A 16,686-nucleotide genomic window follows, 5' to 3' on the forward strand; every position below is an offset into this window, starting at 1 on the left:
GAGCCATCCCCCAATGCCCAGCATTCGGGTCCCAGACTTGGGACCAGCTCTGCTGCAATAAGGGAAAGGGCAAAAAGGTTCCCTGGGCTGTTAGAGCAAGCCAGCTTTGGCTAAAGAACCTTGGACTTTCTGCCGAGGTCTGAGGGGCAGCATCCTTTCAAAGGATCTGAAAAGTGTTGCCTGCAGCCTATTTGCAGTGGGGATGAGTTGAACACATACTGGGGGATGCTTAATTCTCCCAATACAGACACCAGTCATGTTCCTTTGACTGATCTGTAAATGCTCCCTATAAATGCTGGCATTATCCTGCCTCAAGTATGGCTACAGGCAGGAGCTCCGAGCTACCCAAGCCTCTGTCTGCTGCCGTGGGCATTGTGGGGCCACAGTGCTTCCAGGGCACGGGGCAGGGGATGTGCACAGAGGTGTTGCATCAAAATACACTTTTTTCCACCCTCTTTTTATTAATCATGCAGATTTCTTCACTCAGGGCCACAGGCTTGGGTAGGCAGTATACTGGGGAAAGTGTTGGAGGGCACCAGCAAAAGCAGGACATGGAAATCTGCCTGTTCTGTGCAGGCAGCTCCCACATACTGTTCTTGGTGACCCAGTTAAATTAATTTTGCTGGGTGGTTGTTTTTCTGGTGAGGTGCTGGCTTAAAGTTAATTAGCCAAAAGATGCCCTGATTTCTTTCTTCACAGTAAGATCTGTCGTTTAATTTGTCAGCTAGTGTGTTCTCACACTCATGGTCCCAGGCACCATAGGTATGAATTAGGGACCAGCTCTGACCATCCCAGTGGGACCTGTCTTGCCCTGAGCATTCCTACTGGAAACCTACTGGGATTTGCTGGGCCTCTGTGGCTATGGCTACCAGTGCAATGAGTTTGAGACTTGATGACATGGAGAGTGACACATGAGGTGCTGGGTGCTTCCATATTGCTCAACAGCACAGAAAAAAACCTTCCAGAAAAAAAACCCCTATGCTCCTCCAGAAACTGGAAAAAGAGTGTTTCCTTTTAAAATGTTTTCTTCTCCCCATGGCCCTGGAGAGGGCAGATAATGGAGCAGCTGCCTAACACATACTTCCAGGGAAAAGTGTCAGTACTTCTAAACCTTCAGAGGTTAAAATGGTGTCAAGTTATTTTTAGTAGTTTTTCATTCATTTTAATTTGCCATTCGCCAACATGCAGCAAGGAACTCAGAGAAGCATCACTCACTCCTGGTGGGTTCCTTTGCCCATGCCAAGCTATGCTGTGCAGGGCCAGGCTGAGCTGAACTGAGCTGTGCAGGGCCAGGCTGTGCTGAACTGGGCTGAACTGGGCCAGGCTGAGCTGAACTGGGCCAGGCTGAGCTGAGCTGTGCTCTGCCTCTGGAGCACCTCTGCTAATGAAGACAAGCTGAAGAGCTGGGGTTGTTCAGCCTGGAGAAGAGAAGGCTCTGGGGAGATCCTGGAGAACTTAGAGACCCTTGCAGTGCCTAAAGGGGCTCCATGAGAGCTGGAGAGGGATTTTGAACAAGGGCTTGAGATAAAGGACAAAGGGGAATGGCTTCACACTGCCAGAGGGCAGGGAAGAATTTCTTCCTGGCTCAGGTTGCCCAGAGCAGCTGTGCCTGCCCCATCCCTAGAAGTGTTCAAGGCCAGGCTGGATGGGACGTGGAACAACCTGGGACACTGGAAGGTGTGGGAGCTTGCAACAAGATGATCTTTGAGGTCCCTTCCAACCCCAACCACGGTGCGATGCTATGACTCTACACCATGCCATGTCCCGACAGATCAAGCCGTGCCAAGAGGTGCCAATAATCCACACGACACCGGGTCAAACCCAGCCGTGCCAACACCAACAGGTGGCGACACGCACCCACGGCACCCCAGAGCCGGGGCCGCGCCGGGGTCGCGCCGGGGACGCGCCCGCGTGGCCCGGTACGGTCTCGGCGCGTCCCCGGCGCGGCGTGCAAGGACTTCCAGAGCTCCCCCGGCCTTCACCAGCCCCCCCTCCCCGCTTTCGGGCTGGTTAATCCCGTGTGTAAAGGGCAGCCAATGGATGCGGCCGTTGCGCGGGGTTGGGATTAGCGGCGGGGCGAATGGCTGGCACTTTTACTGGGATTACAGAACAAAGAACTGCTCTCCCTGCCCGATTTGGGGTGTGCGGGGAGGGGGGGGGAGAGGAAAAAAAAAAACCCAAAAAAAAAAACAACACCCCCCTCTCGGCTTCTTTTCATTCCTTTAGGCCCCTGTCGGGTTGTACCGGCTCCGCCCGGGAAGCGGCGGGAGGCGGCGGGAGGCGGCTCCATCCCGGCCCCCGCCCGCCCGCCCCCGCCGCTCCCGCCGCTCCCGCCGCTCCCGCGCAGCCTCGCCGGGGGAGGCAGCGGCGCCGCGCCCCAACCGCCCGCGGTAAGGAAAAGTTTTGGCCTCCCCTCCGCTCTTGACGGGTCCCCTCTCCACCCCCAGTCACGGCCCTGGGGGGGGAGCAGCGGCGGGGGGCACTGCGGGTGCGGGGTGCGATGGGGCAGGGGGATCTGGAGGCTGGGGGAGCGCTGGGGCTGGGGGATAGGGCTGAGGGATGCAGGGGGCAGCAGGATTCGGGGGGTGCTTGGGAGTGTTGGGGCTGGAGGTGTGCATTAGGGAGCCGGGGGGAGGGTGGTGCTGAGGATGCAGCGCAGGACATTAGGTAGGGGTGAGCGCTGGGAGATGCAGAGGGGCAGCGGGACTGCTGGAGGGGGGATATGGCTGCAGGGCTGCTGAGCGACATCAGGGCACGGGGGATGTCAGTGGGCACTAGGGTTGCTGGGGAGATGAGAGGGCTGCGGGGTTGGGGGGGCAGTAGGGTGGGGGGGCATGCTGGGCTCTTTAAGGCTGAGGGTTGGGGGATTCATTAGGGCTGGTGGGGGCTGATAGGGCTATGGGGGTGCAGTGTGGCATCAAGGCACGGGAGATGTTGGGGTTGCTGCAGGGGATGCTGAGATTATTGAGGCTGGAGGGATGCTGGGGGAGGAATGCCAGGCTCATCAGTGTGGGAGAGTTCAGGGGGGCAATAGAAATACTGGGAGCTCATGGTGTTGGGGGATGCTGCAGGGCAATAGAGCTTGGCAGGGGTTCTGGATATTATTTGGGTTGGGAAGGATATTGAAGATCTGTAGGGCTTGGAGATGCTGGGGATATTAGAGCTGATGGGGTGTTGAGCTCATTGCAGCTGGTGGGGGGAATGCTGGGGGTGATGATGGGCCCTGGGGCTGGTGGGATCCATGGGGCTGTGAAGGGATTCCAGGAAGCAGTAAGGCTGGGGGGGCATGAGGAGCTGGGGGTGATGGTGCTGCAGAGGGGGTGCAGGGAGCAGTAGAGCTGGGGGTGGGATAGGGCATGTCAGGCTGGCCCTCAGGGGTGGCCCACATCCTGAAGGCGTTTCTGTGACCACCACCTGCCCTGGCTGTGTTGGACGGTGCCAGGCAGGAAGGGGAGCTGGAAGCAGGGCTCTGCTGGAGCTTGCCTCCTCTGTGCTGGTGTGGGGATTGGCAGCAGTGCTGCTGGAAATAGAAACACGGTGCTGAGCTGGTGGAGTGCTTGGGGCTGCAGCTGGACTGGTCACTGGCCTGGGCACCGTGGCCCGTGGCCTGAAGGAACAGGCATCCTCTACAGGGTGAGTGGAGGATTTTTGGTGCCGAGGGATGACTGTGATAGGGAGAAAGTTGCTCCCTGAGGAGCAGGTGCCCTTGTCCTTGCAGGGTGTGGGGCTGGCAGTGGGTTTATCTGGGATAAGCTGTAAATTGGAGTGATCCTATTAATGTGCCTTGTGCAGGAGTGAGCCTTGGACCCGGCGGTGCTGTGCAGGTAATCCTGGCTGTTTGTGGTGGGCTCTGGGCACAGCCAGGCGAGGGCACTTCGGGAGGTGATGGTGACACTGAGCACTGTGGCAGAGCCATGGGACTGGCTGCTATGGGCACTTTGAGGTTGGTCACCCAGCCTGCTGCCACACCTGCCCCCTGTCAGTGTGAACCTGTGGACATTGGAACACCTGGGGACATCAGTGGTGGCCTTGCATGACGGGAGCTTCGGGGTGTCTGCTCTTCGTGCTGCTCCCACTGAAGGAGCTCTTGGAAGTGCTGTAGCTGGGCAATAATCTTGTGGATGTGAGAGCCTTTAATTCTCCAGAGGCCCCCACAATGCACCCAGACCCATTAAGCTGGTCATTGCCCATCTGAGCCCACAGAATCCCCTTCTGTGGAAACTGCTGCAGCAAAATGGGGACCACCAGGATGAGACCCGACCCTGCTGGCAGCTGAGGGTGCTGAAGGCTGTGTCCCAGTGGCTCTGCTGCAGCCCCTGAGGCAGAGCAGCAAGCCCTGGCACAGCAGCACGTGCTGCCACTGAAGCAGTGTCAGCAGCTGCCTGTCAGGGCAGTGTAGTTTTATCAACACCCGTGGGTCCCCTGCTCTTCTCCCTTTAGCCTTGCAGAGCCAGAGTCCCTGTGGCCACTGGTGGCCACTGAGGGACAGGGTGCCCTGCTTTGGGGCTGTGCCACTGGTTCCCATGCACCCTGGCTCTCCAGGCTGGCACGGCCTCTCAAAGCCACATTTCTGGGGTGGCACCTGCCAGGGATGTATTGGCACTCTGTGGACAGGAGAAGGGATCAGGCAGCTGCCCTCACGTGGTGCTTGCAGAAGCTGAGGAATGAATGATGCCAGGGATTTGCTCTGGTGCTGCTGCCTGCTCCTGCTGTCCCTCCTGAGAGGGCTTTCCCATCTCTGGAGGAGCTGCTGGTGCTGTCGCTGCTCGTTCAGGTTTGCTAATGAGAAGCTGGGGCAGATGAGCAGGAAGCTGCTCAAGGACACGTTTAGCAACCTGGCTCTATCTGCCTGGGTGAGACACAGTGCCCACACTGCCAGCCCAGCCCTTCCTTTCACAAGAACCTTGCATGGGGCAGGAGGTGACAAGAAAGGTGGGCTTTGGGGTCAGCACAGAGGGTACAGGTCTGGCTGTCCTACATGGTGTGCATCACATATAACTGGAGTGATGCTTATAGGAAGGAGAATACCAAACCCCCAAAGTCCCAGGCCAAAACACAACCTCTGGCTACTGGAGTTAATGGGGGATTCCCATCTGCTTCTCCCACAGGAAATAGCTCAGATGTTTTTTGGCAATTATCAATGCCCTGGACTTCCTTCAGGAATTTTGTCAGCAGCACCCCAGCAGCCAGGCTGGAGGAATGCACAGGGACTCCAGCTGGATGTTGGCTGCAGGGCTGACCCCTGGCCTTGCTGCTGGCTGTCCCCATCTTGGGCAGTGGTGTTGGGCACGGTTATTCTGTGTGTGCTGCCAGCACCCATTTGCAGATGCCTGTGGTGAGTGGAGGTGGTGGTGGTTTGTCATGGAAGAAAATGTGTGAATGGATCCTGCTGCTCCAGGATGACTGGGCTGAGGTGCAAGGGGTGAGTGATGGTTTGGGGCAGGGGCATGATGGGCAGGTGAGGGGCTGTGTTATTGTTCTTGGCTTTGCTCCTCCAGCCACGTGTGTGGCTGTGTTAACACCTTGCTGGTAATGACAAAACTTCTACAGGGCTTTGAGGGAGGAGCAGAGGTTTGCCACCACCAGAGACTTTCTTGAGGACAGGAAAGGACCTTCTGGGAGCCCCTCCCGAGATGCAGATAGCTATCCATGAGCTAAATATGTGTTTATTGGCTCATTCATTGGGAAGAGCCCAGCTGGAAGCTATGGGGAAGGGGTCTGGTGTCCATCTGGATTGTGGCCAGAGCAGTGGGGCTGGGGTAGAGAGAGAGCCCAGCTGGAGGTTTGCAGAGAAAGTGGCAGCTCTTTGCACACTGGAGTGAAGCTTCCCAGGGCTTTGCTCTGCCCTGTGGCAGCCCTGTCCCTTCACAGAGCATGTTCAGTTTGCATTTCTTGAAATGTTGTCTTTAAAAAGCAGTCAAGAGCTGCAGGAAACTGCAGTGGCCCCAGGTGGGCTTTAGGAATTGTGGTCATGGGGATTTCTGGCTTGCTGTTTTGATGCTTCATTTCTTGGTGTTGCTCTCTTGGTTAAATTTGCTTCAATCCCAAGAATGGTGGAGCAGTTGGCTGGGCTGGGATCTTTCTGCCAGAGACCCCCCCCAAATCAGCTGGGGCACGTGGGAACACCTCATGTCCCATCCTGGTCCAGGAGCTGCTGCCAAACACCACCTTAGGAGCTTACCCAGAGCACAGCAAGGCTCTCCTTGCTGTGGGAGCAAAGGAAAGCATCCCTTGAGGTGAGATGCTGTGCAGAAAAGCCCTGGGCACATGGACCCCTCCTCAGGAGCAGACTGTGCTGAACAGTATTTACATTTGTCCATGCAAACAGCTTCTGTGGGAGTTTTCTGGCTTCACGTTGTCTGGTCTCTGCTCTGTGCTGGTCTAGCTGGTTTAAAAAGGTAATTAATGAATCTGGGTGGAATGAGTGGGGACCAGTGAGGAGCATGACTCTGCTGCTGCACAGCCACGTGGATGTCAGCGTCCTTTGCCAGCGTGTCCCTCCTCAGAGCCAATCTCCACCTCTCATGTGAGGGCTGAGATGTCCATCTTCATTTTCTTTACATCTCTGACATTAAACAGAGCAAGTGCCAGTGGGTAGGTTGGTGTGGACCCAGGATGGGTCCTGGAAATGTGCCATGTAGAGCCCTCACATGAGGGTGGCATGCCTGGGACTTCTGCCCCAGGAGATGGAAGAGACAAGCCCAGATGCCTCCTGGCCATGGGTGACATCCCCTGTGGGGTGTGCTGGGCACTGGCAGTGCCCCTGGGCCATCCAGGTAGGTGGGAACAGCTGGCTGCAAAGGCTCGTGGTGGGCACCACAGAGCTGCTGTTGATCTGTTCCCACAGCCCCCAGTTAAAACCTGGGAGCCCAGGGGGTGCTTTGAGGTGTAGATCCCACTGCAGATGGCTGGGAAGAAAACTGCTGGGCAGGATGTTTTTAAGCATTTTTAATTTTTGGATAATTTCTTGCACCTTTTGGTGATATGTGTGGATGCTGGTCGCTGCCAGGGTTGTGTGTCCTGCTTGGCTTGGTTTCTCCTCCAGGAGAAACCTCCCCCTGCAATGGATGAGATTGCACAGATTTATGTGCTTCTGAGAGAAGAACATGGAGCCTGGGCCTTGATGGGCAGCAGCACTTTTCAGTCCCAGTTCAAATCCCTGGATGAAGCAGGATGGGTACATGGGGTCCCTGCCATGGGTTGTGCCCATGGTGTGGCTCTCTAGGAGCCCTTGGCTTCCTTCTCCCTTGCTAAAAACCTTCAAAGTTTTTCAACAGGTAACTGTTGTTTGGAAGAACACAGAGGCAGTTGGTCTGGCTTAGGGAAAACTTACAGAGTGGGAGTTTTCCAGAGCAAGATGACACTGGAAACAAAACACCCCAGTGGGTGAGAAAGATCTCCATGGTTTTGTCTGGTTGCTGTGCTGGAAGTTGCTTCACCCACCTTTAATGGGATGAGTGCATCTCTGTGCCCAGGTTTTGGCAGAGATCACATTGTGTCTTTGGCTCCAGCTGTGTCTGTGTGGCTGCCTCCTGCCTGGGAAGCCACCTACTACTCAGTACCTGTGAGAGGTGACCTTGCCTTGAGGCACTGGCTGCTCATTTGCTGCTGGGCTCCAGCCTGGTAGCACCAGAGGACTGGCCCTGGGCAGTGGAGACATCTCTGACCATTGCACCGAGCTGGAGGTGGCTCCCTGGAGGTGGGCAGAACTCCCACGCTGACAGGATGCACAGATGAAAGGGACAAACCCAGCCCTGCTGCTAATTAGCAGCAATCCTCATGCCAGCCATTAACCCTGTGCACTTCATAAGGGCTCAGTGCCAGGCCCTCGGTGGCACCGTGGCACCAGTGCCAGCACTGCCCTCCCTGCCTGCCCACTGCCACTGAGTGCTGCAGGATGCTGGAAACCTCTGGGTGAGGCTTGGGACAAGCTGCAGGTCCTGCTGCAGGGCTGAGATCCCAGAGGGACACTGGTGGCAAGGGGAGGGATTTTCCTGGATGGATGCTGCTGCTTGGACAGTCACAGGAGGTACCATAAAGGATGGGTTACATTTGTGGTAGGGTGGATACTGAGTCCAGTGGGATGGGGAATTTGGCATTGGTAGGATGGGGCTGTGCCCACTGTGGCTGTGCTTTGGGATCTGTTTGAGGCTTCCACCAAAGCTGCACTCCTTCCCACTGGGCTGGATTTCTTCTTGTTTCACTGCAGGGTAGGAGACAGGGATGGAAAAACCTGTAGGAAAGGCAGGATTATGTCTCCCTAATTAGTAGGGGCCTGATTATCATTTCTTCCCAGAGCTCTGGTAATGATTAAATATGTGGGAATTATCTTTTATTATTTGTATTGCATTATTATTTAGAAGGCTGGGCCCCTGTTTGCTGTGCAGACAGGGAATGACAGTCCTTGCCAGGAGGAGGAACGCTGTCCCTGGCGTCCTGCTCTGGGTAGATTGGGGGTTGAGCTCTGTGTGCCCGTGGCATTACCCAAATTGCTACAGCAACTCCCCACCCCAGCACTTAAAAGAATTTAAAGCATTGAATTGTATGTCTTTTTGCTTGCATGTGAGTCACATCTGTTTTAGTATGGGGGGAAAAAAAATCAGTGTATTACTGTGACCTCTAAAATCATGATTTATATAAAGATCTAAAATTACATATATATTTTTTTGGCACCAAGATTGTCAAAGCCCAGGCGTTGGCCACTGCTTTGAGATGCTCTGGCTTTATTGTTGGAGGGCTACAATAAAGCAATCTTGTTAGGTAAACATAATGATGTTATGAGCCACCATCTGCTGAAGAGCTGCTGCAGGGAGCAGTGGGAGCTGCCTGCTGTACGGCTGCTCCCCTGCTACTTCCTGCTGGCTGGTGTCAGATGTGTCCTAGGAGAAACACGAGTGGCTGGTATGGATAGAGAAGGGACTTTTTCTCATGGCTTCCTCCCTCTTAATCAGCTGGCACATGAGCTGTTGAGCCTTTCCAACTGGTGAGGACCAATTCCCACTGGAGTGTAGTGAGGCTGTTGGGGTGATGGTGGGGTCATTGGCCAGCTTCCCACAAACTGGGCCACCACATAGCTGAGCTGTGGAGACCCAGATGTGTTGGAATGCTCTGAGGACACCACAAGATGCCACCAGGTCCCTGGGTCCCACAGAATCATCCTTGCTCCCACCTGAGCAGTGGGGCACCATCCTGGTGGCAGCAGGGACCCCCACAAACCCCTGGGTGCAAACTTGCAATCACTGGCATGAAGGATTGCACTTGGTCAGCAAAATATGTGAGGAACTTTGCTTGTTTAAAATGCCTTTGGGGTTTGGGTCTTAAATAAACATCCTGGTTGGGGTTTAGGTTGGAGGTTTTCATCCTGGGAAAGGCAGGCGTGGGGGGAAGGGAGCTGCACCAGTGCCCCGAGCCTGCATGCACCTTCTGACAAGGTTAAAAATTGGCTTCATTAGAAGAGGATCACTGGAAATAAATTGTTCTGCACCCTTTAGAGGAATTGCTGGGCTGTAATTTCATCTTGTCTTCCTGGGGAAAAATGCCCAGAAACCCTTTAAGTGAAATTACAGCATTTTACCCTGAGCTAGAGTTTGGTATTTTTGCCCCCCAAAATGTGTTTACCTCCATGCCCTCAGATGAAGTTCATCCAGGATCTTGAATCATGGAACCATAGAATGGCTTGGGTTGGAAGGAACATTAAAGATCATCTTGTTCCAGTCCCCTGCCACGGCAGGGACACCTTCCACTGTCCCAGGCTGCTCCCAGCCCTGTCCAAGCTGGCCTTGGACACTGCCAGGGATCCTGGGGCTGCCACAGCTGCTCTGGGCACCCTGCCCCATCAAAGGTGAGGGGTTAACTGGGGCTCACTGCAAGTGCCAGCCCTGCCCCACAGCTCCTTGGGAAGTGCCAGGCTGGGCATCAGGGCATTATTGCCCTTATAAAACAGCACAGCCCAAGCAGAATGCCCCAGTGCTGTTACTGCAGGTCCACAGGCAGAGGTGAGTGGGTGGTGACCTTTAATAGGACATTAAACATTTATTAAACCTGTCAGAATTAGTGTCAGGCCGTTTTGGGGTGGTGTTTTTTTTGTTTGTTTAAAATGAGAGGGGAGAAAAAAGACATTTAAGAGAGACAGGCATGACTGGTGTCATGAGCTGATCAGCCTGATGCATCCAGTCCCACATGAGCTCTCAAAGTGAAAACCTGGCTCTGGGATGGACCCAGCACCCACCTGTGCCCTTCCCAAGGCTCCTTGCTGGTCCTGCTGCATCCACTCATCTGTGCCCCTCAAATACTTATTGCTTAGGTGGGCTCATTTTCCCCCCCACTGTCTAAAGGTTTATTCCTTTGGAAGGTGGGAGAGTGAGACCAGCCCCATTTCTCACTGGTACTCTCTTCCCACAGCTGCCCACCAGCTTTCCCCATGCCACCCATCTGAGGCTTATGTGCTCTCTTGAAAACTTCTTTGTTTCCCCACATTTTCTGTTGTAATTCATGTACAATGCCACTGCTTGTTGGAAACCAAGGTCTTTATCTCTGTGGGAATTACACCTGCAGAAATCCAGCCCTACTGCTGCCTGCACAAGGCTCTCCATGGTAAAAGACAGCTCCAGTGCCTCTGCTGTAATGCAAATGTTTCCTCTGTTTCCACATCTGTCAAGGGTGATGCTTGGCTCCCCTCTGCACCTCAGTGCTCTCTGAACATCACCTGCTCAACGTGGGGCTTGAACCCCAATAAATTTTCTCCCCATCTTCATTTATTTCTCTCTCCCCAAGCAGCATAGGGTCCTTGAATATATTTTTTTCTCCTTTTGGTTAATTTTTTTTTTCCTTTTTTTTTCCTGCAAGCAAGATGCATATTTCAACACCTGCTGACCTTTGAGTGTGCCATGGAGCTGATGTGGTGATGCCAATGGACAGAGCAGAGAGTGTGTGTCCCACAGGGCCAGGGGTGCTGTGGTCAGGGCTGGCACTCCTGCAAAGGGCTATTTTTAACTCCTGGGCTGGTGCTGGGTTGCTGTCAATGCATCTGAGCACGTAGGCGTCCTTTATTATTTTGAACATGATCATTCAAAATAATGTGGAATTGTCTCTGCTCTGGGGAGCTGCTGCTGTGGATGCTGCAGAATCCAAGGAGGCTTTTGCATCTTGTGGGGGTCTCTTCCATGTCCAGACTGGATGGACTTTGCTGTGGCATTGTCCCCATGGGCCATGGAAGCTGGTGCCTGGTGGCAGCTTGAGCTGGCACTGTGGAGGTGCAAGACCAGGAGAGCAGAAGGGGAAATTCTCCTGTCAGGGCTGCAGGTGAGGAGGGCAGCAGGAGGGGTGACTCTCTTCTAGTGCTGCTGATGGCCTCCTTGTCTGCTTGTGCTGCCCCATGTCCCCATGGCTCCACACTCCCCAAAACCAAAACTGCAGCCACTGGTGCATACAACATTGCTTGTCTGTGAGCCAGGACAGGGGCTGGGGTCTCTCTCTTCTTCCTCCTCCCCATAACACTGTTTGTGCCTGGGTCTGTTCAGGGGGTGCCAAGCTGGGTCTGTACCCCAGTGTGTGCTCCCTGCCTGAAAGCCATTGTGATACCTATGGAAACCCTTCCTGCAAACACCATTCCTCTCAGCCCTCTGGGTGTGGGTGTGCCAGAGGGTTTTCTGTCCTCCCCTTTACTACCCCACCTTTCCAGTGATGCTGTGATAGGCATTTAGGCCCAGGAACTTCCTTCCCAGTGAGGATTTTGCTGCACTTTGGGGTGCTTTGTGTCCTCAGTAGCAAGGCAGTGGACATGGGGGCTGGGGAAGGTGTTCATGGGGATGGAGCAGTGCACCTTGGAGGTGCTGGAGAGGTGCAAGGTGACACTCAGCTCCTGGGCAAAGCCTCTTCAGAGTGGCTGGGCTGGTTTCTCCTCCCAGTCCCAAATCACTGACCCTGGGTAGAGATTAAGGTGCTTCTTCCCATCTTGAGCAAAATCAGCATTTTGCTTTGAATCAGGTTTTGGGGCTCTGTCTGGGTCAGCAGGTTATCAGAGGATGAGGCAGAGTGGCTGAAATAAATTCTATTTATATATTTACCTGCTCACTGTGGAGTAGTTCTGTGTTTACCTGCTCTGGCTGCATGTGCAGTGAAGAGCTGAGCACAGAATTCACCCCCTTGCTGCACTTCCCACCCATTGAAGAGGAGCTGATTGAGGAATGAATTCACAATCCCAAGGGTCCAAAGGCAGATTGTGATTGCTGTGGGGTGGGGATGGATGAGGGTGAGTGTGCTGCTTCCTGTACTTCTGGCTGAAGCAGGAGGGGGTTTTGGTGTTGGGGTGATTTATGTTTGGAAATTCTCATTTTTTATTGGTTCCTACAAGTTTTGTGGCATGTGAGGCTGTGTGGGTCCTGACAGGGTTTGGGTTTGTGCTCAGCAATGTCCTGGGATGATGGAGAGGCTGAGTTGGTCTCTGGTTGTACAATCCCTCATTGCCTGCCCCATGGATGATCAAAGGGTTCCCATTTTTCAACTCAACAAGCCCTTGTACAAAAACTAAGCTGTGAACCCCAAAAATAAGCCATGAACCCCAAAAATAAGCCACATGCTCTCTGCCTTCCCTGTCCCATGGTGCTCTTCCTTTACTCAGCCCCCAAAATCTCTTTTTTGGGGGCCTAGACCCACCCTCCCTGCTACATCTCCTGGAAGCATCACATGCAGGAGCTAAGTCAGCATCCAGCCACCTCTCACACACACTCTCATGGTTTCATGATGCAGATATATTTATTTTCTGTTATTTATGAGGTGCCTGAGCCAAGCTCTTCATTTGCCTGGAGGCAAGGAACCGAGGTGCTTTATGGCTGCTTTGGCACCCCAGTCCTGCCCTGGGCACCCCAGGAGGTGGTGGGTACTGGACCTTGGGTGCTTATTTCCCTGCCCCTGCATCTAAAGTAGGCTCTGAATTTGGGACGCTGCTTCTCTTGGCGCTTTGTCGGGCGCCAGAGCTGCCGATTAAGGGGAACGTGCCACAAGGCAGGTTTGCTTTGCAGGATTAAAAGCAAATAAATATTTATGCATTATGCAAAGCAGCTCTGATAAGAGATGTGTGTCATTGGGAATTTGAAGCAGTTTCAACTTGGCCCTGAGATGAAGGGGTGTGTATGTCGATGGTATGGGGGCTTAAGCGGATGTTTCTTCTCCTGCTGCAGAAAAATAAAAATAGAGAGAGGAAAACAAGGGGGTTCTTGCTTCTTGGGCTGCTCTGGTCTTGGGTTTCACCATCTCCTGCATCCTTGTGTCTTTAGCTGTAAAAATGGAGAAGAGCCAGGGAGAGAGAGCAGTGCAGGCAGCATTTTGGATGCAAATATAATGCTGGCCCCGCTCCTAATATTCACTGTGTTTACACGTAAATGCAAACAACTGTTGACTTAGTTTCAATAGATAATGTATTTCATAACACAATGGAAATGAGAATTAAGCTGGAATTTAGCAGGAGGGAACATGTGTTTCTGCAAGACCTTGGGCTCTGCTGGCCCCATGGTGTTGGGGGACACCTCTGCCAATGATTTCCCTGGCTAATCCTTTCCAAAGCAGTGTGAGAGGACAGGGGCAGGGCTGGGGGCTGCAGGTTCAGGGAGCTGAGCTGACCCACTGGCAGACAGGAGTTATAGGGACCAGGGCTGATCTGGGCCAGTTTCTTGCTGGGAAAGAGGGGCTCTGGGATGGGTTGAGGTGTCAGGGAAGGGAAATGCTGTCCCAAGCTGCCATGCTCGAGCCTGAGTGATGACAAGTCCTGGGAAGGAGGAGGTATCAACAGCCAGGTCACCTTGTCCCGACGTGACTCCCAGCAGAAACACGTGGGAGAGGACCTGGCTTGTTTTGGGGCCAGATCCTGGCCAGCCTGGAGCCATCCTCACAGGGCTCCCTGGGGCCAGCCCTTGGATCAGGGCTGTCATCAGAGCCACTCCCACGGCATCTGCCCTAGGCTGGCACACTCCCCACCCCAGTGCAGCCCAAATCCCTCTGGGAGCACCAGTGAGGCCCTGGCAGCACAGCAAACCCCTCCAAGGCTGTGCTGTCCTGCCCAGGTGAAGGCACCAACGTTGGTTCCTCAGAGTCCCCAGGGACAGAGGTGTTGCTGGGACAGCTGCTCTCTGTATGTGGGTCTGTCCCATCCATCTGTCCCTGTCCCTGGCTAGCTGCCATCAGCCCAGCAGGGCTTATGGCACTCAGGGCTCAGTGTTAAAAAAAGCCAAGCCTTTTTGAATGTGGGGGTAATCTTGTGGTGTACACCCAAGATGTGTTGGACATTGGGAAATGTCCCCACAGGAGCTGTGGGGACGGTCACACTGGTGGGGACACCTTGCTCCACCAGCTGCAAAGCAGGATCCAGTGTTGCTGGGCAGCCCCCCTGCCATCCCCAGAGGCTTCCCTGTCCTGTCTTGCCTCCCCATGGAAGGTGATGTCCCTGCCTGGGTTTGGCTCTGACAGCAGCAGTGGCACTGAGCCTTGGCAGGGTTTGCATGGGAAAGGGCAGGGTTTGGGGCTGGTGTCGTGGCCAGAGGCTGCCTGGGGAGGAAATGGGGATCCTGGCTGGCTGCACCTCCCAGGCAGCACTGTCAGTACCTGCCCCACTCGACGGGTCACACCAGGGCGGGGGCATGCTTGGCTTCACCCAGGGCTGCTCCTCTGCCAGTGTGAGTCACCTGCCCTGTGCGGGGTGCCCAGCTCTGGGCAGGCACTGAGGCTGTGGGTGGCAATAGCTCTCTGCACACATACTCCCAGCTCTAGGGGTGACCCAGGACCTGCTCTCACCTTTGTGACTCATCCCATAAAATAGAATAAAATAAAATAAAATAAAATAAAATAAAATAAAATAAAATAAAATAAAATAAAATAAAAATAAAATAAAATAAAATAAAATGGAAGAGAGTGGGGAGCAGACAGGAATGGGAAACTCAGGGAATAGGATGCTCCCATTCTGAGCCTCCTTTCATCCTCCTTTAAAAAGCCATTTTATTTTTTTTTAATGAGTTTATTTATGTAGCCAGCCTGGATTAGCAAAGCACGGAGTACTCAGTGCTGAGACACCAGTAACCAGAGAGAAATACTAGAGATAAAATTAAACATAATGAGATTATGTGGCATCTCTCTGTCAGGGACCACCTTATGCAGAGCAAACTAATTGCCTGTGCAGAGCAGAAAGTGGGTGATGAGCACTGTCTGGGAGCTGGGGAGGGGCTGGTGCCATCAACTGCAGCTTTGCAAAAGCAAAAAGCATTGGGGTTGAGTGCTGAGGAGCAAGATGAGGAGCCCAACAGCTTTTGGGGGACTGGGATGGAGCATCCTCTGGCCAGCCCTTGTGGGCTCATTGTCCCCAGCAATGAGTTGGTGCTGCTTGAGTAGCCTTGCAGTTTGAGTAGCCTTTTGCTAGATAATAATTAATAAAAACAATAATAATAATAATGATAATGATAATCTGGAGCAGTGTCTGGTTAGATGGACAAGGTGGACGTGCCAGTTGAGGCAAGAGCCAGGATATGGCATTGAGCACTGTTCAGAGAAAGCAAACTCCTGCCAAGGTGTGGGGCCAGGGCTGCAACACCAGGGGCATCAAATATATGGGATTTTTCCTTAATTTAGTGGGGAGAAAAAGTATTTTTAAAAAGCCAAAAAGCATGTGTCTGTGTAATATAAAATTCAAGTTAGGCTCTTAGTGATTTCATGGAAAACAACAGGCTTTTTATATTGGCTCTTGGGGTAGGAAGAGAGCAGGCTAGAATAAAGATTTACAGTCTTTGGGAGATTAAAGGCCCTTGGTACATTGTTCAAATACCACGAGATTAGTTTCCAAGGAGACGGATACCAGTTGCCATAGGCACCGGGGGCCAGGAATTAGGATTGCGATTTTTTATCCTGATCACGCAACCAGTAGCTGAATGCTGTTAAAACTGGGCTTTAAATAACCCCAGTGTTAGTGTGTGCACTGCTGAACCAGAGCAGGGAGCACAGTCTGCTTGCCTTCCCCCTGCTCCAGCACCCACTCAGGCATGCAAGGAGGGGCCCAAGTGCTGATGGAGGGGTGCAGGGGGGTACAGCGCTGGGAAGCCAGGCTGGTGCAATCCCAAGACCTGCCTTGCAGGTTGTCCCATGGCTTCTGAGTTCATTTCACCTCATTTTTTTTTCACTGAGCATGGTTTGCCATCATCTTCTTGCAATAACCAGCAGTCATGGTGGTGCAGGAGCTAGGGATCCTCCTAGATCCATGGAATCATGTGGTTTGAAAGGGACCTTAAAGGTCATCTAGTTCCACCCCACCCCCGGCATGGGCAGGGACACCTTCAACCAGACCAGTGGGATGTACCAAGGGCTAGAATTATCAGCCTGCTAATTTTGGCTTCCCCATGCCACTTGCTTCTGGGAAGTGCAACCTGAGCCCTGGCGTTGGAGGTGCCGGATCTGCTCTCTCCTTCTAGGAACCGCCAAGCAGAGGGCTTTTGTATGGGAAGGGGTGCTGAGCTCCCTGATGCAGGCAGAGTTTTGGGGCTGGGCATCCCCTTGGGGAGGGAGGCTCAGCTCTGGGAGCTGTGCAGGCACCCAGGTCCCTGTGGCTGGGTGGTTCTGCTCACCCTGCAGCCACCCTGAGGCTCATCTTGGCCTCGCTGACCCCAGCCATTCACACGGGGCTGCTGGGGCAGGATCCAGCCTTCCATGCGT

General features: G+C 53.6%; 1 protein-coding gene across 8 annotated transcripts in view; it reads left to right on the top strand.

Moving 5' to 3' along the window:
• The first annotated feature begins 2,235 nt into the window (after positions 1-2,235).
• GTF2IRD1 (GTF2I repeat domain containing 1) overlaps positions 2,236-16,686 on the top strand; it is a 71,102-nt gene continuing 56,651 nt past the window's right edge. For all 8 annotated transcript variants that reach the window (XR_013184846.1, XM_077188625.1, XM_077188629.1 and 5 more), the window contains exon 1: positions 2,236-2,390. The gene's annotated coding sequence lies outside the window, so the exon portion shown is untranslated. The remainder of the gene's footprint in view (positions 2,391-16,686) is intronic.

The sequence above is a fragment of the Agelaius phoeniceus genome, chromosome 20, assembly GCF_051311805.1.
Source record: "Agelaius phoeniceus isolate bAgePho1 chromosome 20, bAgePho1.hap1, whole genome shotgun sequence".
NCBI classification, from domain to species: Eukaryota; Metazoa; Chordata; class Aves; order Passeriformes; family Icteridae; genus Agelaius; species Agelaius phoeniceus.